The following is a 25,317-nucleotide window of genomic DNA, read 5'->3' on the forward strand; positions in this document are numbered from 1 at the left end:
GCAAAAACTCGATGGAGGGTGATCTCCGCTGACTGAAGACTGTGCACAGCAGGGGTCCCAGACCCAGAGGAAGACCACTTTTCCACATGGTGGGTCGATGCAGATCATCCTTCATCGGGAGCCGTAGACGCGATCCGAACGAAGAGCGCCAGAACGACAAGAGTGAGTAGAAAGTTCATCCTGTTGAGACTCAGAGCTAGGCCAAAAGGACAAGTGTTAGATAAGAGATTCTAACTAGACGATTAGAAGTTCACCCGTGTGAGACCAGAATAGGTCAAGAGGACAGTTAGGTAACTAACTGGGCGAATTCAATGTCATTTGTATGAGGCCAGTGTCAGGTCAACAGAACATAAGCTCAGAAAAGTGAATTCTGACTAGGATGAAGGGGTCGACCAAGTAGACAGGAGCCTAGGGAAGACTGACAGACCTTTTTGGACTTTTTTTTTTTTTATCTTACTAACTCGCCATAGTGTCTACGAACAGCAAACTAAAACCTGATCCCAGCGGTGAATTAACACCTGGTCAGTATCCGCCTGAGAAAATTCTCTGGTAGAAGCTTGATTTGATGCAGTGATCAGGGCGCTTCGCATTTTTCCGTATCGTACTCACGTCGGCCCATATCTGAAACTAACATGGACGAAAAATTAACACGTAAAAGACAAAATTATTTAGTTAAACGGATGGAGAAAGAGTTCCCAGGAAATCTAGAAAAATGGGAGAAGCGATATGGGTTTAAACCTACACTTGAGAAAGAGCAAATTGATGAATTGATAAATCAGCTATTGGTACACAACAAGCAGAAGAATAGAAGCAGGGAGAAGGGTGCAGCAGCCCAGCATCCTCCCTCTACTGCGCCTCGATTAGTCCCAGACCAAGGACAGGAAGAGAGTAAGAGAACAGAAACAGAGGCAATAGTTCTAGTTAAAAAACCTGACCCTCCATAGGCTGGAGGCTAGTGAAAGATCTAAGAGCAGATCCGAAGTAAAATACTTAGGAGATAACTTAAACACTCAAGGGAGAATTGTTAGTTCTGATAGGAAGTTAACAATACAAAAAAAGTCCAAAACCTATCACTAATAAATGATGGCTTTTCCAGGGCTTGATTACTGGATTACGCCCTCCTAGCAAAGCCACTTCAAAACTTGATTTTTTCTGAACCTAGGGAAATTAATCACAAAGTAACTTGGACAGATGAGGCAAATTTGGCATTTCAAAAAATAAAAAGTGAATTAATGAAGTCAACTGTATAGGCATTACCAGATTACACTAAACCTGAGTGATACTGTGTCTTCCAAAAACTTGATACAGACCAAAATACTAAGGCAGCGCAGCGAGTGATAAAAGACAATGCTAATATCGTTATATCACCCAAAAATAAAGATGTTAACATACAAACGGATAATGTACTGTCATCACAAAACGAAAATAATAAAGTTGGCAAAAGAAGTGCAGGCAGACGGGGAATCTGTGCCAAACATCAAGGTCAGAGACATGTTGCTGCTGGAGACGGGGCATCAGTGGTGTGAGTCACAGAAGAATCCTAACATGCTGCTACCCCACATACACTGTTTCTGAGATAACAAAACTCTTGCCAAAAGTTTTGTCAACACACCAAGGGGTCAGCAGTGGACCTCTACCCAACATAGGCCTAAGGTAGAGGGACTAATTCACCCGACTGCTTCAGCTGAAAAATGAATATTGCATGTTAAAAATATCTGGAAGAGAAGTTTTGACTATGCTTTATGTAACGTTAGTTTGAGGCCAGGATAAGGGTGTTAAAATAGGAAACATAAAAAGTTCATTAAAGGAGCACAGGTTATAATAACAACCAGCAGTCAAAAATGTTGATTATTATAAATGTATTAAAAGTAAAATGAAAGGCAAAGATAAATTATGAGTGAATAAAGTACAAAAGTTAAAGTCCAAAATAAATAAATAAATACAGTTTAGTCTATAAACAAAAGTAGTTAACTTTTGGTTGTTTTATTATAAACTACAGTTTGAAGACAGTTTGTACAAATCCCAGGTCCAATAAAACAAAACAAATAGTCTGTCCCACCGCACAGACTCTTAGCTCATTATCTGGAAGTTTGTTGAGTTGAGGTTGTTTTTCAAATCACAGAATCAGTCCGTGGGAAATCTGACCTCGGAAGCCAGAAACACAAATAAGTATATCGTTCAAAATAATGACCTTAGTTATTTTAACATGAACATTATGAACGAATTAAATCAAGAGGATGTGTAACATACGTAGGAACGATACAGAGTTATGGCACTAAAACATAAACCAGGTATAATGTATATAATTAATTATTGATAATTAATCATTCATCCTATTACTGATCCAAAGTTCAGTTGAATTAAGTAAATTATGTGTAAATAAATCATTTGTTATAGCATTCAAAAATGAAGTCACGTTATTAAAGATAAATGCATTTAGTTTGTTTTCATCAAAATGTCAATTCCAAATACTGGTCAAAAATATCCAGGCAGAGATCATAGTTAGATCGAGTTTATAAATTAAAATGTTCCGTAACAAACATACTATAGAGAAGTTAAAAGGTAGTTAAAGGAGTAATTAAAGATTTTGTTAAATAAAACATGCTAGCGACACTTTACACCGTTTAAATTTAATATAGGAGTTATTCACATAATGGCAGAAGACTCACTTCAACAGGACAGTTGAAATACGCCGTCATTTAGAAATTCCAGAGCTTTGGAGTAAGAAAGCTGTCAAAAATATTTGTGCGCATAAAATAGAAATCCGTGCGTATTTGGCTGTAGTTGCGCATAAAATAAATATTTGTAAACTCTCAAATGAGTCCAGTCGTACATCAAATATATTGTGTGTATTTTATCCATCAGAATACGAATTGAAAAATTACGTAATGAATTACAATCACGAAATCAAAATTTACGATTACGCTTTCATCAGTACGAATACGAATTCACAGACGGAATTTTACTGTCAAAAATACGTCATCACTTCACAGACATTATTCATCGAGCAGAAGAAACATCGATCAAGATCAAGACTGAGCAGCTCAAGTTTGTATCAGAGTAAAAACAGAGGAATGACACAAGAAGCTACAACAGCGACCAACAAGTGGGTTCATTAAAATCTATTGTAAAAATGTCTTGAATTCGGGAACCGAACGCTGCTGTATAATATATGTTAGAAAACATAGTGGAGCCAGTTGGCAACATTCGACGTAACGTTATCCCAGGGCTAATTAGCAAATATGCTAATGCAGTATATGTCTTTTGTCGCCAGTGGCAGCTGAGGGGGGTTCAAAACCACCACAGGCAAAGAAGTGCTTCACAAACAACTTCTTCATAATCTACTGAATGCTATTCAGCTACCAAAGAAAAAAAAAAGCAATAATTAAAATGTGAAGCGCATACAAAAGGCACAGATTTTATATCAAATGGTAATAGATTTGCAGATATGAAAGCAAAAGAAAAAGCGTGTGGAATATACACACAAAAAACAGTAACTGATACTAAAGGTATTTTGCAAATAATACAAGAGCAAGTGAACACATCTGAAAGGGCGACTTGGTTGAGAAACGGTGCAGAAATCAGGAATCAAAGATATATGTGGGATCAAATGAAAAAACATTTTTACCAATCCATGTTTAAATGAGCATGAGCCATGAAGTATATCATGTCTCAACAGGAGGGATGGTGGCACCAGTAAATCAATACTTTAATACAATAGGATTTAATACCTACTCAAAAAATGTTTGCAGACAGTGTTTAATCTGCAAGTTTAGACCTAAGAGAGGCCGGTTTCCTCAACCAACCTACCCCCTTTCAGACTCTACATATGGATTTTATTACTGTTTAGGAGTAATAGATGTTTTGTTTTCAAAATGGATTGAAATATTTCCCACAGCCAAACCTGATACAATCACAGTGGCAAAAAACCCTATGTAACCACATTATTCCCACCGTGGGTATATCAGAAATCATTAGAAGTGATAATGGGACACATTTTGTGAATAAGGTCATAGACTGAGAGAGCATCAAAAAATAGATCTAAAGAGACATTGCACTTATAGACCCCAATCGGCTGGACTCATGGAAACACACTATGGGAAAGTAAGAACAAACTAATGAAACCATAAAGTAAAAGAGACACACCTGACTTTGTACCTGATCTCGCCCAGTACATGGAGGAAACATCACTGGCTGGAGATGCTCAGAGAACAATAACCTGCCGGATCTTCCACTCTCTTCACAGCAGCATCCACCTGTCGGTGTTGGAGCCCTGGTGTTTGTCAAGGTGATAAAATGGAAATGCTGGGCCAGTGATCCATGGAAAGGACCACACCGCGTGTTGCTGACCACTCCCACTGCCTGTGGAGACACAGCCTCAGAAAGGGGACAACAAAGAAGTGTGGTCACAATGAAAAAATGATGCTGTCCTGAAGGGTTTTGAAAATTTAAAATTAAGAAATGTGTGTTTAGATCCAGGTCTAGGCAGACACACAAACACAATAATTTATTACAATGACATGCTCATTTCAATAAAAAAAAAAAGGGGCAAATATAGCATACGGCGACACCGGGAGGGGGTTTTAAGTTATAACGAAAACTTTGCATATCATGAGGAAAAATGATACTACATGAGAACACACTCTCACCTTACAGTAAATTTAGATTTTAGGGGGCATGGAAAAATGTCGTTTTATCCATTTTTACATCAATGCTTAGTGGTATAAGTGTTTCTATGTTATGTTGTATTTTATGTATCCACTTGCTCCTGATAAGGGTGTTTGACAGAATTCAGGTTCATGTAGATGAAGAACATGAAGCATTGCTAACTATACTGAAGTGTGATAACAATCTTGAAGTCAATTCTGTTTAGATTATGCTAAATGACGAGACTATAGAAAATCTGTTCTCGACTACGACAAGAACAGAAAACACAGAACCTGAGACTCATTTACACTGAAACAAATCTGTGCATCACCGTATCACTGTATCAGAAGCACATTTGTTTACATTTTACAGAAACGAAACTTAAAACCCCACGACTCATTTGCATAAACTAAGCGTTGATAAAAACAGCTCTTTCCTCGTGCCCTGATGTGGTTCAGTTTCTGTGGGACTAAAGGACACAGTGACTCAGTGGAATATGAGTGTTCTCTCTGTGACAGAGGGGTGTTCTGCTGATGGTGAGTCTGTTCTGTGTTTCTGTCGTGTTGGAGATGGTTCATGTGAAACTTTTCAGAGACTATACGTGTGCAGGTCGTACACACAGACACACGTTTATGTGAAGGGACACATATTCTAGACTCTTAGTGTTTTGGTGGTGAATTACTTCGTGGTGCACAGACCTACATCAGAGTATCAGTGTTTTCAGGCGTCCACACAGTCAAGGATCAGATGAATTCGTGGGAGCTGGAGGCACCAGATCCTTCCGTCTCTGGAGCATTAAAATCTATGTATTATTCATTTTCACTTTTTCAAAATAAAACCAAAAATAAGAAAATGACAAAACAACTGTTTTCTTCATTATTTGCTCCAAAACCAAACCAAAAAAAAAAACAAAAAACAGATAACGGCCGTTTCCTGTTTCTGTGACTTAAACTGTGAACCAGGACTAAACCTGGACTAAAAAGGACTAAACCAAAACTGAACCAGGACTAAAACAGGTCTAAACCAGGACTAACACATGTTCATCGAATTCCCTCCGAAGTTCTTACATGTTATTTTCTATTTCCTCCATTTTACAAATTTGTATGTAATTATTTTGATTCCAGGTCCTGGCACTTTATCTGGAGAGTTTCATTCTTCTCTCTCCTCTGGGGAATCCTCTGATTTTTGTAAAAAGATGCTCCAGATTCCCTCCCTTCCTGTGAACCAGGCCTCCTGCTGGAGTCTGCGGCTCGTGCGGACGGTGAGGTGCTTCTGCCTCTCTTCAAAACACCTTTGACGATCAGCAAAATCTGGAGCGCCCTTTTTTGTATCCACCTTTTTCAAAAGATAAATCTAGAAATAAATAATAAATCAATAAAGAGATTGAAATTCAACATTTTATTGACATATACACTTTAATCTCATATACATTTTCATTTGAAATAGAAATAGATAAATAAATAAATAGATTGAAATTCAATGGTTCTCTCCCAAATGCAGGACATGTTTTGACATGTTTGCATTTGTCCCTAGAAAGCTTTCTTCCATTTCCAATAAAATGTGTACCTTGTACATTTTAAATATAAATAAATAAATACAAAAATAAATAAATACATGAATAAATAAATAAATAGATTGAAATTCAACATTTTATTGACGTATACATTTTAATATCGTCTTCTATAGTTCCTAGTTGATGGGCTGCAACCACGAGGAAGCTGACACGCCAATCTTTGTACATGCCAAACGTGCTACAGTACAAAAGAGCAAATCTGTGTTAGTTAAAGCATCTGACACTGACATATTAGTCATTGCACTAAGCTCCTTTGCAGCTCTTCAAGAATCTGGTTTGGAGGAGCTATGGACTGAATTTGGACAGGGCCATACCATGCGATGGTTCCCAGCGCACGATATTGCATCTTACCTTGATCCAGAAAAATGCAAAGCTTTGGCTTTTTTCCATGCCTTTACAGGGTGTGACATTGTATCAGCATTTAAAGGCAAGGCCAAGAAACCAGCATGACAGACATGGGACAACTGTCCCCATGTCACAGATACGTTCACAAAACTCAGCCAGTCCCCATCAAATATTACTGATCGTGATTTGAGCAGGTTAGAGCAGTTTGTCATCATGATGTAGGACAAAAACAATGCTCATGTTGAAGTGAATGAAGCCAGGCTCCACTTGTTTGCTCGCAAGCAACGTGCATACGACGCAATGCCGCCGAGCGAGGCAGCTTTGGAGCAGCGCATAAAACGTGCCAAGCTGCATGTATCTGGAGTCAGTCAACAGTTTGTGAAATGACAACTGAAAATTCTGCCAACTGGGGGTGGCAGAAAAGGGGGACACATGGCAGGTCCCGTGGTGCCTTCAGACACCTGTCAGTGAAAGTTGTCATCAGTTTACTAAGTGTGGGTGTAAGGGTGAACGCCGTGGAAGATGCAAATGGTTCCGTCTTGGTCTAATGTGCACCCAGCTCTGCAGGTGTAAATGCACTGATGAATCCTAATGTGTGGATCATTGATACGATTCTCAATGTAGCTACTTAACCAGACTGTTTGCTTCATTCCAAGTCTAATGTTTATTGTATATAGATGTTGATTAGTGCTTAAGAAGTAGTTAAGAAATGTTCTTTTTTGTGATATCAAAGTAAAATCAATGTCAAATCAAAAGATACCATGATTATAATTATAATTATGACACTTACCAAGATATCAATCAAAAATCAATCCTCTGTCAAAAAAGACAGTTTATTGAAAGGTTGCAGATGAAAAAATGACAGTTATTTTCCAATTGTTTACTTGTATTTTATGTTTTATTATTGTTTTATACAAACATTTCCATTTCTTGCCCATATTCACAGCACAAGGATGATCAAAACAACTAACCCTAACCTTTTCGGGGCAGCCGCACTCACTCTGTAAGTGAACACCGCTGCCCCCTACAGCGAGGAGTTAAGAGCCCCGCCCTCGAGGGCCTTCCCTCCCCCTGACCCGGTCTCCGATAGAAACGTCCCACAGAGCAGCCGCTTACTCGGCAACTTTGCTCCTGCCGAAGCGAAACCACGAGCGCGGGGAGAATTTCCACCTCCCCTTTGTTTTTGTGCCGCGTTGCTCGAGCTTTTGTATTTTTGCTTCCAATTTAGACAGATGTGTTTTCCGCTCGGCGTCTTCCTCGGCCCACTCTCGTGCCATTCTGTTCCACGTTTTCCTGGACCGGCCTCAGCCACCCTTGAATGAATTCTTGGTGCTTTTCCTCCTCGAGCTGACGCTCCTTCTCTTCCCGATCGAGAGCCTCCCTCGTGACCACGTCCCTCTGTCTCCAGTTTTGCTGAAGACTCGACACACCCATCTTTATTTTGACACGTTTGATTTTGTCTTTGGATAATTCACACTGGTATTTGGCTTCCTTTTCTGTCCATTTTATGTGGTCTCTCTCCCGTTTATCCTCATAATATTTCCTCATATCATCCTTGTATTCATGGAATTCCCTCCGGAGGTTTTCCATGTCATTTTCTAATTTTTCAAATTTACAAATTTGAAGATCATTTTTTTCCAGCTCCTGGCGCTTTATCTTGAGAGTTTCAGTTTCCTCTCTTAATTTATTGACGTCTTCGGCCGATTCGTCCTCTGTTAATTTTTCATCAGAACTGGCCTCTTGCTCCAAATCGTGTTTAACCGTGGAGTTTTGGGGTCTCAGATTTTGGCCCTGCTCCCTGTCAGTTTCCGACTTTTCCTTTGGGTAATCCTCAGATTTTTGCAGAAGGAGGCTCCAGATTCCCTCCCTTCCTCTGAACCACGCCTCCTGCTGGAGTCTGTGGCTCGTGCGGACGGCCAGGTGCTTCTGCCTCTTTTCAAAACACCGTTGAAGATCAGCAAAATCCGGAGCACCCTGTTTTGCATCCGCCTGATCCAGAAGTTCTGTGATCTCTTCTTTGTACCGGGATTCTTTTGCTTCCCAGTGGATCACGCTCTCCCTCCAGGGCGGATCCACTTCGGCCAAAGCCCCACGCTCTCTCATCAGCTCCGTCTCCTTCTCCATCCAGAGCTTCAGTTTGGCGTTCCACTCCGCCTCTGCGGCGTCGTGGTCGCGCTCAACCCTCCGCCACTCCTCCGCCAGATTCTTTGATGTGTTGCTCTTGCGCTTCATTGTGATAATATGTTCTCACAAACTGAAATGTCACTAAATCTTGTGTGTTTGTGTTACTCTTATAACCCCTGGTGTCTTTGAGTCAAAGCGCTAAAGTGACTTCAAAGCACGTGATCGACCAATCAGAGCGCAGGAAAAATGCTTTGACTTTGAGCTTCCAGTGATGTCACCAGGAGCTCTGTGATTGGTCGTTTTCAGGATTCTTGAAAGTGATGATGTCATAGACAGTTCTATCGTCATGGGCAACCGTTGCTAGGAGACAGGAAAGAGATCCCAAAAGTTGTTTATATTTCAAATATAACTCTCATTTTACCAAATCTTTGGCATTTTTTGCCCTAACGACTTGAAACTGGGCTCTGAACACACTCGTCCCATTAGGACGACACCCTCCAAATGTGAGATCGGTCGGATGAACGGTTTGAGAGTTACACGTGGAACAGACAAACAGACGCAGACAGACGTTCCTTACATTAATAGATAAATATTTGAATAAACACGTTGTAACGTAATCTACTGGCTTTTTAAAAACATCGCCAGGATTGAGAAACACGTTCAGTTAAATCTTTGGTAAAACACAGAACAGAGTTTTCATCTCACATAAAAATGAAAATCATCAATGATCGACTAAAACCTCGACTACGACAAGAACAGAAAACACAGAACCTGAGACTCATTTACACTGAAACAAATCTGTGCATCACCGTATCACTGTATCAGAAGCACATTTGTTTACATTTTACAGAAACGAAACTTAAAACCCCACGACTCATTTGCATAAACTAAGCGTTGATCAAAAAACAGCTCTTTCCTCGTGCCCTGATGTGGTTCAGTTTCTGTGGGACTAAAGGACACAGTGACTCAGTGGAATATGAGTGTTCTCTCTGTGACAGAGGGGTGTTCTGCTGATGGTGAATCTGTTCTGTGTTTCTGTCGTGTTGGAGATGGTTCATGTGAAACTTTTCAGAGACTATACGTGTGCAGGTCGTACACACAGACACACGTTTATGTGAAGGGACACATATTCTAGACTCTTAGTGTTTTGGTGGTGAATTACTTCGTGGTGCACAGACCTACATCAGAGTATCAGTGTTTTCAGGCGTCCACACAGTCAAGGATCAGATGAATTCGTGGGAGCTGGAGGCACCAGATCCTTCCGTCTCTGGAGCATTAAAATCTATGTATTATTCATTTTCACTTTTTCAAAATAAAACCAAAAATAAGAAAATGACAAAACAACTGTTTTCTTCATTATTTGCTCCAAAACCAAACCAAAAAAAAAAACAACAGATAACGGCCGTTTCCTGTTTCTGTGACTTAAACTGTGAACCAGGACTAAACCTGGACTAAAAAGGACTAAACCAAAACTGAACCAGGACTAAAACAGGTCTAAACCAGGACTAACACATGTTCATCGAATTCCCTCCGAAGTTCTTACATGTTATTTTCTATTTCCTCCATTTTACAAATTTGTATGTAATTATTTTGATTCCAGGTCCTGGCACTTTATCTGGAGAGTTTCATTCTTCTCTCTCCTCTGGGGAATCCTCTGATTTTTGTAAAAAGATGCTCCAGATTCCCTCCCTTCCTGTGAACCAGGCCTCCTGCTGGAGTCTGCGGCTCGTGCGGACGGTGAGGTGCTTCTGCCTCTCTTCAAAACACCTTTGACGATCAGCAAAATCTGGAGCGCCCTTTTTTGTATCCACCTTTTTCAAAAGATAAATCTAGAAATAAATAATAAATCAATAAAGAGATTGAAATTCAACATTTTATTGACATATACACTTTAATCTCATATACATTTTTCATTTTAAACATAAATAGATAAATAAATAAATAAATAAATAAATAAATAACAGCTTGAAATTCAGTCAGTCTCACCCAAATTCAGAACACGTTTTAACATGTTTGCTATTGTCCTGAGATAACTTTCTACCATTTCCAATCAAATATGTACCGTGTACCTTTTAAATATAAATAAATAAATGAATACATAAATATATAAATATATAATAAATGAATAGATTGAAATTCAACATTTTATTGACATATACACTTTAATCTCATATACATTTTCATTTGAAATAGAAATAGATAAATAAATAAATAGATTGAAATTCAATGGTTCTCTCCCAAATGCAGGACATGTTTTGACATGTTTGCATTTGTCCCTAGAAAGCTTTCTTCCATTTCCAATAAAATGTGTACCTTGTACATTTTAAATATAAATAAATAAATACAAAAATAAATAAATACATGAATAAATAAATAAATAGATTGAAATTCAACATTTTATTGACGTATACATTTTAATATCGTCTTCTATAGTTCCTAGTTGATGGGCTGCAACCACGAGGAAGCTGACACGCCAATCTTTGTACATGCCAAACGTGCTACAGTACAAAAGAGCAAATCTGTGTTAGTTAAAGCATCTGACTAGTGATGGGCAGATGAAGCTTCATGAAGCATTGAAGCCTTTCATCCAATTGGTTCACTCTGGTGCAAAGCTTCCTGAAGCTTCATTTGCTCTAGTAGGACACAAACCTACTGGACACAAAAAATATCAGTTGACATGAATTTGAAGTGTGTTGCATTTTGCAGAAAGTCTGTGAATAAAACTGTCAGCAAAGTAAAGAAGTATGCAAAACATGTATTATAGGAGACACTTGGGCACAGTGTGCTTGCGCGTGTGTGTGTGTCTGTTCCCTGAGAGGAGGTGGGGTCACGTGAGCGTGGGGTGTGTGTGTGTGTGTGGGTGTGGAAAAGCATAAATGGTGCACACTCACCTGGGCCAGGGAGGAGGAGAGAGGTTGGTTGGGTAGCCGTAATTTTTGTTGACCGCTATTGCTTTTGTTTCTGGTTTTACGTTTTCAAACAGTATTCATTTTTTACGATATCCTTGCTCTTGGTCCATATACTTACGCTTGTCGCTGTGAACCCAGCTCTGTATTAAACCACCGTAAACGCACACTGGATCCAGCCTCATCTGTTTTACATCACATTCAGCGCGTCATAACTTTTACAGAACCCAATTTTACCTCTCCGCGGCTACCAGGAAACACAGTATCGTAGAGCCGCTACATTTGTCTAGCGATCTATGAAGAGCATCAAGCGCGTATCCAAAACGCCAAACAAACAAACAAACAAACAAACAAACAGGCCTCAAGCCTGAGGACAAAGGAGCAGCTAAGTGCACCACTCAACCACGCACGCAATCATTCATTGGAATACAGGTAAGCCTACCTGTTTCATGTTTGTGAATCGAGGAATTCAGCTGACGCCGACGTGCGGAGGTTTTGTAGTAGCCTACTGAATTTATGAATGAAGCGGGTTGACGCACTGTAGGAGGCGCTATCGCTCCGCGCTTGAAAGGAAAGGCGGATTTACGCGCTGATGTTGTCTGGATGCTTTGTTGTTGAATTGTTCTGATTTGAATGCAATGCTCTCGGATTTTAATTGAGATTTAAAGTTGTTTAAGCAAATAAAGTTGAAACAAAATGAGTGAAAATGGGAACCCTGCGCAATGCCCAAATATGGAACGGGAGAAAAGGGAAATCAAACTGACGGTCAAAGCACTCGAAAATAAAGTTGAACGACTTCAAAATGAGCGTAAAAAAGCTGTCAATAAAATTAAAGCACTTATACCACAAATGAAAGATCAAATGAAATCAAAGGAAAATGCCCCACAAATCCAAATACACATGGTGAACTTAAAGGCTCTACATGAAAAGGCTACTTCTCTACACAATGAACTGCTGCCACTGTTTCCAGAGGATGAACTGGAAAAACAAAAGGAATGGTTCTCCAGTATAACAGAATATACTCAAACATTTATAAAAACGTTCAACGAATGGAATGATGAAAATGTACTAACAACAAATGATAATGCAAATGAGTTTGAACCAGCACCACTAAGCAATGAGCTGCCAACATGCAATGAGAATTATCTTGTGTCTACATTCTCTTCTGATCATGGGGCCCAGGATGAAGTGCATCCTGAGGACAGTATTTCAAACAGTGGAAGCAAAAGGTCTCATCGTTCCTCCACTACTTCACGTTCCTCTGTTTGGTGGAAAACTGAAGCTGAGCTGGCAGCTTTAGAAGCAAAGCAAAAACTGCTCACAGAAAGACACGCAATTGAAGAAGCGGAAGAAAGGCTGCGGAAAAGAAAGGAAAGATTTCAGCTGGACAATGAAATAGCAGAAAAAATTGCCAAATTAAATTCAATTAAAACCAAAACTACAAGCAGCATGGCCAGTTGTAAAATATCCAGAATATCAGATGGGATGAATTCTTATATTGAAAGGAGAGCCACAGCCAGCCACAGCCAGCCATGCCACAGCTGCCACAGCTACAGCCACAGCCACAGCCACAGCTACAGCTACAGCCAGCTGCCACAGCTACAGCCATGCCACAGCTACAGCCAGCCATGCCACTACAGCTGCCACAGCTACAGCTTCTTTCCAATGCCACAGCTCCTCTGCCATTACAGACCCAAAGGACACCCATGTGGAAATGCACAAACAGCAGAACTTAAGCCTAAATGTACTCACTCACCTGGACGCACCGATACTCCGCCCTATCATCCGTGTGAGCACCAGCACCATTATCTGTCTATGCAAAGGCCTGACACCACACTGATGCAGCACAATAATGCATTTGGTCAAGATGTTGAATCCTCCAATGACGGTGTGCTTGAAATAATGAGAAAGCAAAATGAGATTACATCGCTTCTCATACAACAGCAGTGCTTGTCTGCTCTCCCGAAAAGAGAAATCCCGGTATTTGACGGTAATCCACTGAAGTATCACACTTTTGTGAGAGCCTTTGAAAACGGAGTTGAGTGCAATACAAATGACAACTGTGATCGACTGTACTTCCTCGAGCAATACACACAAGGACATGCAAAAGAGCTTGTGAGAAGTTGCCAGCATATCGATCCTGAAAGAGGTTACACGAGAGCAAAGGCTTTATTAAAGGAACACTATGGGAATGAGTTGAAGGTGGCATCTGCTTACATGGAGAGAGCTCTATCCTGGTCCCACATTAAAACAGAAGATGTCCAGGCATTGCAGGAATACAGCCTGTTTCTCCGTGGCTGCTGTAATGCAATGGAAGATGTGCAGTACCTACATGACCTGGATGCCCCTTCCAATATGCTCGACATCATAAAAAAATTGCCATACAAGATGAGAGATCGGTGGAGAAGTCATGTTTGTGACTTACAGGAAAAGCAAAACAGGAGAGCAAAGTTTATTGACATCACAAACTTTATTGAAAAACAGGTGAAGATCCTCACTGACCCAGTGTTTGGCAACATACAGGATGTACCCACCTTGAATAAAAATATGAGCAGATCCAAGGCACAGCCCCGTTCTGGAATCAAAGGGACCAGCTTCGCTACAACCATAGACCCTGCTGAGAGAAAATATCAGTCTGGAAATAAAGTCACAGATACTCACCAAACGATGAAGAAACCCTGTCCCCGATGTAAAGGAGGACACACACTGGAAATGTGTGCACAGTTGGAGAAGATGCCACATAAAGAGAAGATAGGCTTCTTGAGAGAGAATGGCTTCTGCTATAGCTGTCTGTGTAAAGGACACATCAGTAAGGAATGCCGTAATAGGATCTCTTGTTCAAAATGTGGGTTGAAGCATCCAACTGTACTGCACAGGGACAATGTGAGAACTACTGACCGAACTGAGAAGAATCTCACTGTGTCTGTGGACAACACCCTGGTCTCAAGTGGTCTTACAGGGGCTGGAGAACAGACCTGCAAGCTGCCCATCGTGCCAGTCCAGGTTAAGGCTAAGGGGGCAATGAAACCATTTACACGTATGCATTTCTGGACCAAGGGAGCACAGCAGTGTTTTGTACAGAAAACTTGATGCACAGACTCCATCTTACAGGAAGGAGGACCAGGATTCTCCTCAGAACAATGGGACAAGAAAAGGTGGTGAGCAGTTTCATTGTGCCAGAATTGGAGGTTGCTGCGGTTGATGGTGACAGCTTTATCGACTTGCCAATTGCCTACACACAAGAGTCAATGCCAGTTTACCGAAGCAACATTCCTACTGAAAAGGATCTGAGAAAATGGCCGCACCTTAAACATCTCGCCTTACCTCAGATAAATGCAGAGATTGATCTGCTCATTGGAACCAACGTTCCCAAAGCTATGGAGCCAATGGAGGTTATTCGCAGCATCGATGATGGGCCGTATGCCATAAGGACTGTGCTGGGCTGGACAGTGAATGGGCCACTGACAGGGAACAGTGGGCAGGCCATTGATTGTGAGTCAGTGACAGTCAACAGGGTGTCCATCATAAATCTGGACGAGCTGTGGCAACAACAGTTTAAGCATGATTTTCCTGAGTCAACCACTGATGAAGAACTAGGACTGTCCAGGGAGGACCAAAGGTTTCTCAAGATGGTGACTTCATCTGCTAAACACTTGGATGGTCATTATGAGATCTGTCTACCACTGAGGGAGCCAGGAGTCAGCATGCCACAGAATAAAAGGGTGGTTGAACAGCGGCTGAACTATTTGAAAAAGAGGCTTCAGAAAGACCCACTGTTCCGTTCAGAGTATACTACCTTCATGAATGACCTGTTTACAAAGGGCTATGCAGAGAAAGTGCCAGAAAATGAGTTGGACCGATGTGATGGCAAAGTCTGGTACATACCACATCACGGCGTTTATCATCCCACCAAGAGGAAGCTGAGGGTGGTATTTGACTGTGGTGCCAGTTTTAAAGGAAGCTCTCTCAACGAGCAGTTGCTACAAGGCCCAGATCTGACCAGTTCACTAATAGGAGTTGTGACTCGGTTTAGAAAGGAGCCAGTTGTCATCATGGCGGATATCGAATCCATGTTCCATCAGGTACGAGTCCCTCCCGAGGACGCTGACCTACTGAGGTTTCTGTGGTGGCCACAGGGGGATCTAAGCCAAGCACCTGCAGAGTTCAGGATGAAAGTTCATCTGTTTGGAGCGACCTCATCCCCCTCCTGTGCCAACTTTGCTTTAAGGAAATGTGCTGAGGATTTTGGACACCGGTTTAAAGAGGAAACAGTGGCTAAGATCTTTCATTGTTTCTATGTAGACGATTGCCTTGTGTCGGTTCCAACTGAAGAGGAAGCAGTTGTGCTGTACGAAGAACTGNACAATGTGAGAACTACTGACCGAACTGAGAAGAATCCTCACTGTGTCTGTGGACAACACCCTGGTCTCAAGTGGCTGGAGAACAGACCTGCAAGCTGCCCATCGTGCCAGTCCAGGTTAAGGCTAAAGGGGCAATGAAACCATTTACACGTATGCATTTCTGGACCAAGGGAGCACAGCAAGTGTTTTGTAAGAAAACTTGATGCACAGACTCCATCTTACAGGAAGGAGGACCAGGATTCTCCTCAGAACAATGGGACAAGAAAAGGTGGTGAGCAGTTCATTTGCCAGAATTGGAGGTTGCTGCAGTTGATGGTGACAACTTTATCGACTTGCCAAACCTACACACAGAGTCAATGCCAGTTACCGAAGCAAATTCCTACTGAAAAGGATCTGAGAAAATGGCCACCTTAAACATCTCGCCTTACCTCAGATAAAGAGAGATTGATCGCTCATTGGAACCAACGTTCCCAAAGCTATGGAGCCAATGGAGGTTATTCGCAGCATCGATATGGGCCGTATGCCATAAGGACTTGCTGGGCTGGACAGTGAATGGGCCACTGACAGACAGTGGGCAGGCCATTGATTGTGAGTCAGTGACAGTCAACAGGGTTGTCCAATCATAAATCTGGACGACTGTGGCAACAACAGTTTTAAGCATGATTTTCCTGAGTCAACCACTGATGAAGAACTGGACTGTCCAGGGAGGACCAAAAGGTTTTCTCAGATGGTGACTTTCATCTGCTAAACACTGGATGGTCATTATGAGATCTGTCTACCACTGAGGGAGCCAGGAGTCAGCATGCCACAGAATAAAAGGGTGGTTGAACAGCGGCTGAACTATTTGAAAAAAAGAGCTTCAGAAAGACCCACTGTTCCGTCAGAGTATACTACCTTCATGAATGACCTGTTTACAAAGGGCTATGCAGAGAAAGTGCCAGAAAATGAGTTGGACCGATGTGATGGCAAAGTCTGGGTACATACCACATCCGCGCGTTTATCATCCCACCAAGAGGAAGCTGAGGGTGGTATTTGACTGTGGTGCCAGTTTAAAGGAAGCTCTCTCAACGAGCATTGCTCAAGGCCCAGATCTGACCAGTTCACTAATAGGAGTTGTGACTCGGTTTAGAAAGGAGCCAGTTGTCATCATGGCGGATATCGAATCCATGTTCCATCAGGTACGAGTCCCTCCCGAGGACGCTGACCTACTGAGGTTTCTGTGGTGGCCACAGGGGAATCTAAGCCAAAGCACCTGCAGAGTTCAGGATGAAAGTTCATCTGTTTGGAGCGACCTCATCCCCCTCCTGTGCCAACTTTGCTTTAAGGAAATGTGCTGAGGATTTTGGACACCGGTTTAAAGAGGAAACAGTGGCTAAGATCTTTCATTGTTTCTATGTAGACGATTGCCTTGTGTCGGTTCCAACTGAAGAGGAAGCAGTTGTGCTGTACGAAGAACTGGTCTCTTTATGTGCAGAAGATGGATTTTGCCTAACAAAGTGGCTAAGCAATAAGCCCCAGGTTCTTGAATGCACCATATGCAGGAGATTGAATGCTTCACCAGTCAACCAGCAGATGGCAGATTTGCCTAAAGATAGAGTACAGCCAGATGAGCCTCCATTTACATGTGTTGGAGTGGATTATTTTGGCCCATTTGAGGTGAAAAGCAGGAGAAGCATAGTGAAGAGGTACGGGGTGCTGTTTACCTGCCTCGCCTTAAGAGCTGTGCACATTGAGGTGGCTCCGTCCTTGGACACTGACTCATTTATAAATGCTCTCAGACGTTTCATAGCCAGGAGGGGACAAGTTCGGGAACTGCGCTCTGATACGGCAACAAACTTCATTGGAGCTGAAAGAGAGCTGAAACTGGCAATAGAACAGTGGAACCACACACAGATTAATGACATGTTGTTGCAGAAGGGCATCAAGTGGACCTTTAACCCCCCAGCAGGATCCCATCATGGAGGAGTGTGGGAAAGGCTCATTCGGTCTGTGAGGAAAGTGCTTAATTCAACTCTCAAAGTGCAACATCTTGATGAAGAAGGCCTTCAAACAGTGCTGTGTGAGGCAGAGTCAATTATTAATAGCCGGCCACACAAAGGCCTCCACAGATCCGAATGACCTGAGGCTTTAAACACCTAACCACTTGCTGCTCCTGAAGAACTTACCCTCCTTACCACCAGGGAAGTTCCAGCCTGCCGACCTATACGCCACAAGAAGATGGAGACAGGTTCAATACATGTCAGACCTGTTCTGGAAACGGTGGACCAAAGAATACTTACCTCTACTGCAAGAACGCCAGCGCTGGTCTAAAGTGAAAAGGAATCTCACCCTCGGAGATATTGTGATCATTATGGACAGTACTGCTCCACGAAACTCCTGGATTATGGGAAGAGTGTTGGAAACGTTTGCGGACAAAAAGGGACTAGTTCGCCAGGTCCAGATTAAAACAAAGACTACTAACTGCCTAGACCGGCCTATTTCCAAGGTCTGTCTGCTGATGGAGGCTGAGGCTGCATAAGGATGTTGCAGGCCTCCAAGTGACTATTTTTCTTCTACCTTTTTTGACTGGAGTATTTTGGACAGTTTCTTATTGACTCTGGATTATTGACTCTTGGACTGTAGGTCACTTAGTGACTGGAAGAAACGAGGATTTCCTATGGACTATTATTCTTGGGACACTGGCATTGATATGATTTATGGTAATTGTTATGTCTCCTATTAATGTTTGAGTAATTATTGTGAGATTCAATAATTAGGGGCTGGTGTATAGGAGACACTTGGGCACAGTGTGCTTGCGCGTGTGTGTGTGTCTGTTCTCTGAGAGGAGGTGGGGTCACGTGAGCGTGGGGTGTGTGTGTGTGTGGGTGTGGAAAAGCATAAATGGTGCACACTCACCTGGGCCAGGGGGAGGAGAGAGGTTGGTTGGGTAGCCGTAATTTTTGTTGACCGCTATTGCTTTTGTTTCTGGTTTTACGTTTTCAAACAGTATTCATTTTTTACGATATCCTTGCTCTTGGTCCATATACTTGTCGCTGTGAACCCAGCTCTGTATTAAACCACCGTAAACGCACACTGGATCCAGCCTCATCTGTTTTACATCACATTCAGCGCGTCATAACTTTTACAGAACCCAATTTTACCTCTCCGCGGCTACCAGGAAACACAGTATCGTATAGCCGCTACATGTATATTGTAGTGATGTATACTGTGTGTGTATATATATATATAAATATATATAAATATAAATACTTTTATATATATATACTGGCAGTATGGAAAATTATTATTTGGAAATTATGAAAATGCTAATGATCATTTCCAGTGAGGTGAGGGGGGTTGGGGTTGGAGTATGGACAGTGATTGTGCTTTTGTAACGTTGGGTGATTATGGTTCAGGGACACATCATTGGTTTTTATTTAAAAATAACAGTTTCTCCACTGTGGCAGGTCTCAGGCCATTTCTTTTTTTTGACAATATTTCTCTTGCTTTCGAAAACACCCGCTCACAGGGCACAGATGAGGCAGCGTACACAAGAATGCCACTGCTAATTTATATAAGTGGTTATAGACATATTTCTGTCTCTCCCAGTATTGAAGGGGGTCCTCCAGCCTTCCAGTATTTGGCTCCATCATGTACCGTTGGACCTCAATATTTGCGTCTGCTATTACATTTTGTGTTTGTGTCTGCCTGACTCTGTCATCCAGGCGACGCCACAGGTTGTTACCTAAGAAATAAGAATTGTTTTTTGTGAGTTTAACAGTTCATATAAATGCAACTAAAATGGAATAACAATAGTACCTTGGGGAACAGCCACAACAGTTTGTGAGGTTGTTGGCTGTGATGGTGGTGGTGGTGAGGAGGAAGAAGAGGTGGTGGTAGCCCTCATTATGGAAGCACATTCTGCTTCACCTGCTCTTACAGGGCTGAGAAACCCAATTTTTCTGAACCTTGGGTCCAATATTGTTGCAAGGCACATAATGCTCATAGTTTGGATCCTATCCAGCTTCTTTCTTAAGAGCATCCTCAGCTTCTCAGGCAGAGAAGACCCAATGGATGGTGTTTTTTCCATTTCTTCAGTGAGACAATGATCCAGCATAGTAAGCAAAGGTATGACCTTTGAGCCAGACACCCTTTTTTCTTGAGAGAGCTCGGTGGTTGCATCATTAAATGGTCCTAGGACAATCAGACACTCGGAAATTATGCCATATTCCTCCGATGAAATAGGTGAGATGTCTGTTGTGAGACTTGCCAAAGCAGCACCCACTGGCTCTCTTTGGTCAAACAGTCTTTGCAGCATGTTGTAAGTGCTGTTCCAACGGGTTTCCACTTCCTGGATGAGTTTGAGTTGAGGCTTCCCCAACTGTTCCTGCACCACTGCAAGCCTCTCCTTACAAAATACAATTAAAAAAACATTAAATTGTCAAGGCAGCAGATCTATAAAATAAAGTAGCATTAAAGAAACTGTAATTAGGCCACAGAACTTACCTTTGCAGTGGTACTGCTCCTGAAATATCCCACTATCTTCCTGGACTTGGCTCGGATGTCAGAGAGCTCAGGGATCTGCTCAAAGGCCTTCTTCACCACTAAGTTTAGGGTGTGAGCTACACATATGGCATGTTTGAGCCATAGCTCCCTTGCACAAGCCCCCATATTGGCAGCCCCATCTGTTACAAGGCATGTAACTTTTTCTGTAATACCCCATTCCCTCATGAGTGAGCCTTTCACTTGTGCAATGTTTTCTGCAGTGTGTGCCTTGGGAAAATGTTGCACTCCCAAAACAACTGTATTTAATGTACTGGATTCATCAACAAAATGGCAGGTGACAGCAAGATAGGCCTCTGTGTTGATAGAGGTCCACATGTCTGATGTCAGACTCACAGCTGCTGCCTTCTCAATGCTGGTCTTAGCTTTCTCCTTCATCTCCTGGTACTTGGCCTCCACCATGGCTTTCAGGGCCTAAAGGAAAGAAAAAGCATTTAGTTTAAAAGTAGGTGGTGGCTGTGAAGCAGTGTGTAGTGTGGCTGTCCTGTGACTGATAAGCTCAGGTTTGAGCTTCAGTCCTGCTTGTCCACATTGTTAAAGCTTTTATTCAGTAAAAGCACCATTTTCAATGCTTTTTTAGTAGGGACAACATAGCTAGGATTTAACGATTTAACAAATCTTTTAAATCCTTTGTCCTCCACAATACTAAATGGCTGGGTGTCCTCAATCACCATGCTAACCAGGTCTTCATCGATTTGACATTTTTCTTCTGAGGAAAGAAAATACAAAACACACATACAAATATCACACTTATTAACTTATTACAGTTGTACAATATTGCTATGTCATTTAGTCACATTACTACATGCTATATCATCATACCATCTTTGATGGCTCACCTGGTCTTGGTCCACATTCGGTGTTGTCCTTATTCTCATGCAAAGCTCTGTAGTGCCTAAGCATGGATGAGATGTTGTTATTATACCCCAGCTCCCTGGCACACAGCAAACACTTCACCTTGTACAAAAGTAAAGACAGCTGAAGATAATCTGCATTGCACAAACAATATTAATTATGGAAAAAAAAAAATCTTCTGTAGAAATATTACTGTACATACCTTATTGGGAGAAATGAGATCAAAATGTTCCCACACAGGGGACATCCTCCTCTTCTTAGCTGCCTCCATTCTCTCCTGAGTCTCTCTCCTCACTCTCCTAAATCTCCAAACTCTCTCCAAATTATCTCTATTTTTCTCCAAACTATCTCTATCTCTAACTCTGTCTCTATCTCTATCTCTATCTCTAACTCTATCTCTAACTCTAACTCTCCAAACTTCCAAACTCTCACTGATCTCAACTCTCCATCAAACACTCACATTTTGAATGAAGCCTGAGGTTTATTTCGCTGTCAAAACTCGCGGCAAAACCCGAACCACTTCCTGAATCAGTCACGTGGTACAGCCGGGCAGCGAGGCTTCGGACGTCATCATTTTCAGCTCCTCCCCTAAATGAATCATGCCTCGATAAGCGCTTCGCGGAAACGCCCCCTCCCTACTCGACACACGCTTCGAAGACTCGACACGGAACGTCACATCACTACCCCCATTTGTCAGATTGTCTTTCTGTTCTGTGGATGTTTCTGTGTTTTTGCAAATCTTTTGGATTCATTAAAACCCGTCTAATACTGCTTCGACTCTGGGTCTTTTGGAGTCAACCTTCACACTACCTGATAGTACAATCTGACCAAGACATGGACTCCCCAGACCCAGTTCGAGCAGCACTCCAAGCCCAAGGACAGAGAATTCAACAGCAAGAGGAGCAAGTGAGTAGCCTCAGAAAAGAACTCAGATCTGGCAATGAGGGTCACCAGGAGGCATTTTCTCAGATATCTACTCAGATGAACTTTATCATTGAACGACTCAAGCAAATGGAAGTTACATCGTTTCCACCTGCAGGAGCTACTCCACCTCCCACTCCTGGAGTTGTTTCTGCTCTTGCTCCTCCTGGATCTTCTCACATTTGTTTGTCAAGTCCTGAGAGATTTTCCGGTGAGTCCGGGGACTGTCGGCCATTTTTGTCTCAATGCGAGTTGCATTTCGAATTCCAACCTGCTTCATTCGCCTCTGACCGTGCTAAAGTTGCTTATATAATCTCCTACTTGACTGGTCGAGCTAGAGCCTGGGCTACAGCGGAGTGGGATCGGCGCTCTACTATCTGCAATTCCCTTCCTCTTTTCCTCAAGACCTTCAACCAAATCTTCCAGACTGTTTCACCTGGTCGAGAGGCTGCTAAGGCCTTGGTCTCATTACGACAAGGACGACGCAGTGTGCTGGATTACGCCTTGGAGTTTCGTACTCTCTCAGCTGACAGTGGGTGGAATCAGTTGGCCCTAGTGGATGCTTTTTTCAACGGACTTTCTGAGACTATTAAAGACCACCTTACTCCCCTTGATTTACCCTCTGAGTTGGAGGCTTTAATTGCACTGGCCTCTAAGATTGATAAAAGGCTGACCGAGAGGGAGTGAGTCCGTACCCATCAGCTTCCCCCACTGTCCAGAAGAATGAACTTCAGGGAGAAGGTTCCTTCTGTCTCCTCCGTGCCTTCTGTGCCTACTGTTGATTCAGGAGAACCCATGCAGATTGGTCACACTAGGCTATCTCCCACTGAGCGTCAGCGTCGCATGGACGAGGGACGCTGCATTTATTGTGGCCAATTTGGCCATTTCCTTGCCTCTTGCCCTGTGAGGAAGAATGTTGGACCTATAAAGTCTTCTGTCCTGGTGAGTTCCGCCACTGTTAAGTCCTGTACTAAACGCCAACTTACCAAGGTTCAGCTTACTACCCCCTCTTGTTCTCGCAGTCTCCCTGCGCTAATTGATTCCGGAGCCGACTCCAATTTCATGGACTTGTCTTTAGTTAAGGACTTGGGCCTCTCCATGCAACCCCTGTCTCAGCCCATGACAGCTACCGCTCTTGATGGTCGCCTTCTGTGCACTGTAACTCATAACACCAGTCCCATTACTCTTCAGTTCCCTGACTCTCACTCTGAGCAGATGCATTTTCACATTTTTGAATCTGCCCATCACCCGTTAATCCTTGGCTATCCCTGGCTTATTCAGCACAGACCCCACATAGACTGGTCTACGGGTGCTATTGTTTCATGGGGTCCCAACTGCAAGAATCTGTGTTTTCCCTCTGTGACGCCGGCAGATCAACAGTTCCCAGATCTGTCATCAGTTCCTGATTGTTACATGGAATAGAAAGAGGTCTTCAACAAGGCTAAGGCTACTTCTTTACCACCTCACCGCTCCTACGACTGTGCTATTGACCTCCTTCCAGGAACCTCACCGCCCAAGGGACGCCTCTACTCACTGTCAGCTCGTGAACACCAAGCTATGGACGACTACATCTCCTCTTCTCTCAAAGCTGGAATTATTCGCCTGTCCTCCTCCCCTGCTGGCGCTGGATTTTTCTTTGTTGACAAAAAGGATAAAACTCTCAGACCATGCATCGACTACAGAGGACTTAATGACATCACCATCAAGAACAGGTACCCCCTCCCGTTAATTTCTTCTGGTTTTGAGTTGTTGCAGGGGGCCAAGATTTTCACCAAATTGGACTTGAGAAACGCTTACCATTTGGTTAGAATAAGGGAGGGGGATGAATGGAAGACTGCCTTTAACACCCCTAATGGCCACTATGAATATTTAGTAATGCCTTTTGGCCTGACTAATGCACCTGCTGTGTTCCAGGCTCTGGTCAATGACGTTCTAAGGGACATGTTAAATAAGTTTGTGTTTGTTTATTTAGACGACATTCTCATCTTCTCCCCTGACGTAGAATCTCATGTTTCCCATGTAAAACAGGTGCTGAAGAGACTCCTGGACAATCAATTATATGTTAAAGCAGAAAAGTGCGAGTTTCATGTCTCCTCGGTGTCATTTTTAGGCATGGTGGTTAGCCAGGGAGAGCTGAAGATGGACCCTGGCAAGGTCCAAGCAGTCAAGGACTGGCCCACGCCCTCCTGGCTTAAGGACGTTCAGCGTTTCTTGGGCTTTGCCAATTTTTACCACAAGTTTATAAAGAACTTCAGCTCCATTGCCGCACCCTTGCATGCACTTACCTCTTCTAAGTTTCAGTTCTCCTGGTCCACTCAAGCAGAAGAGTCCTTCCAAAAGTTGAAAAATTACAGTTACTTGACGTAACTATAGTTCTATGAGTGTGTGTGAGCCCACCTACGGGCTTCGCTATTGGTTACCTCTCTCTGGCGCCAAGCCAGCCTCTGAGAAAGATCAAAGCAGTCACCGCGCCAATCATGCCCTCAGCCTGGCACATGCCCGCGAACCCGGTGCCCTATAAATACCGGGCCGCTAGCCACATAACTCCCTTCTTCGAATCAGCTCATAGAGGGAGACGATCCAGCTGGGCCTGAAGGTAGGTGGGCTCGCACACACTCATAGAACTATAGTTACGTCAAGTAACTGTAATTTCTATTTCGTGTGTGCTCCGCCCACCTACGGGCTTCGCTATTGGTTACCCACCGAGGCGAAGGCTGTAGGGATAAATGTACCCCCAGCTGGATAGGCTTTTGAGATTGGCGCGGTAACACAAAGTCGTGTGGACCTGATACTCCAAGCACAGCCCACCTACTCTGGTTCCTGGAGCCAGGGCCGACAGACCAGGGCGCCATAACTGTACAAGAGACAAACGGGATCAAGCTGAGATGTGGATGAGCCTCACCCAGAGGGTGCCCACAAATGTCTCCCTCCCTGGGCACTGGGCGGGGAGGGAGATCCAGCTAAGTGGAAGGCCACCCTCTCAGGAGAGAGGAGCCTTGTTCCCAACAAGCACAGAATGAGCAAGAGATCCAGCTGAAACATC

The sequence above is a fragment of the Boleophthalmus pectinirostris genome, unplaced genomic scaffold, assembly GCF_026225935.1.
Source record: "Boleophthalmus pectinirostris isolate CB_2022bp ecotype Guang Dong unplaced genomic scaffold, ASM2622593v1 HiC_scaffold_15, whole genome shotgun sequence".
Lineage (NCBI taxonomy): Eukaryota > Metazoa > Chordata > Actinopteri > Gobiiformes > Gobiidae > Boleophthalmus > Boleophthalmus pectinirostris.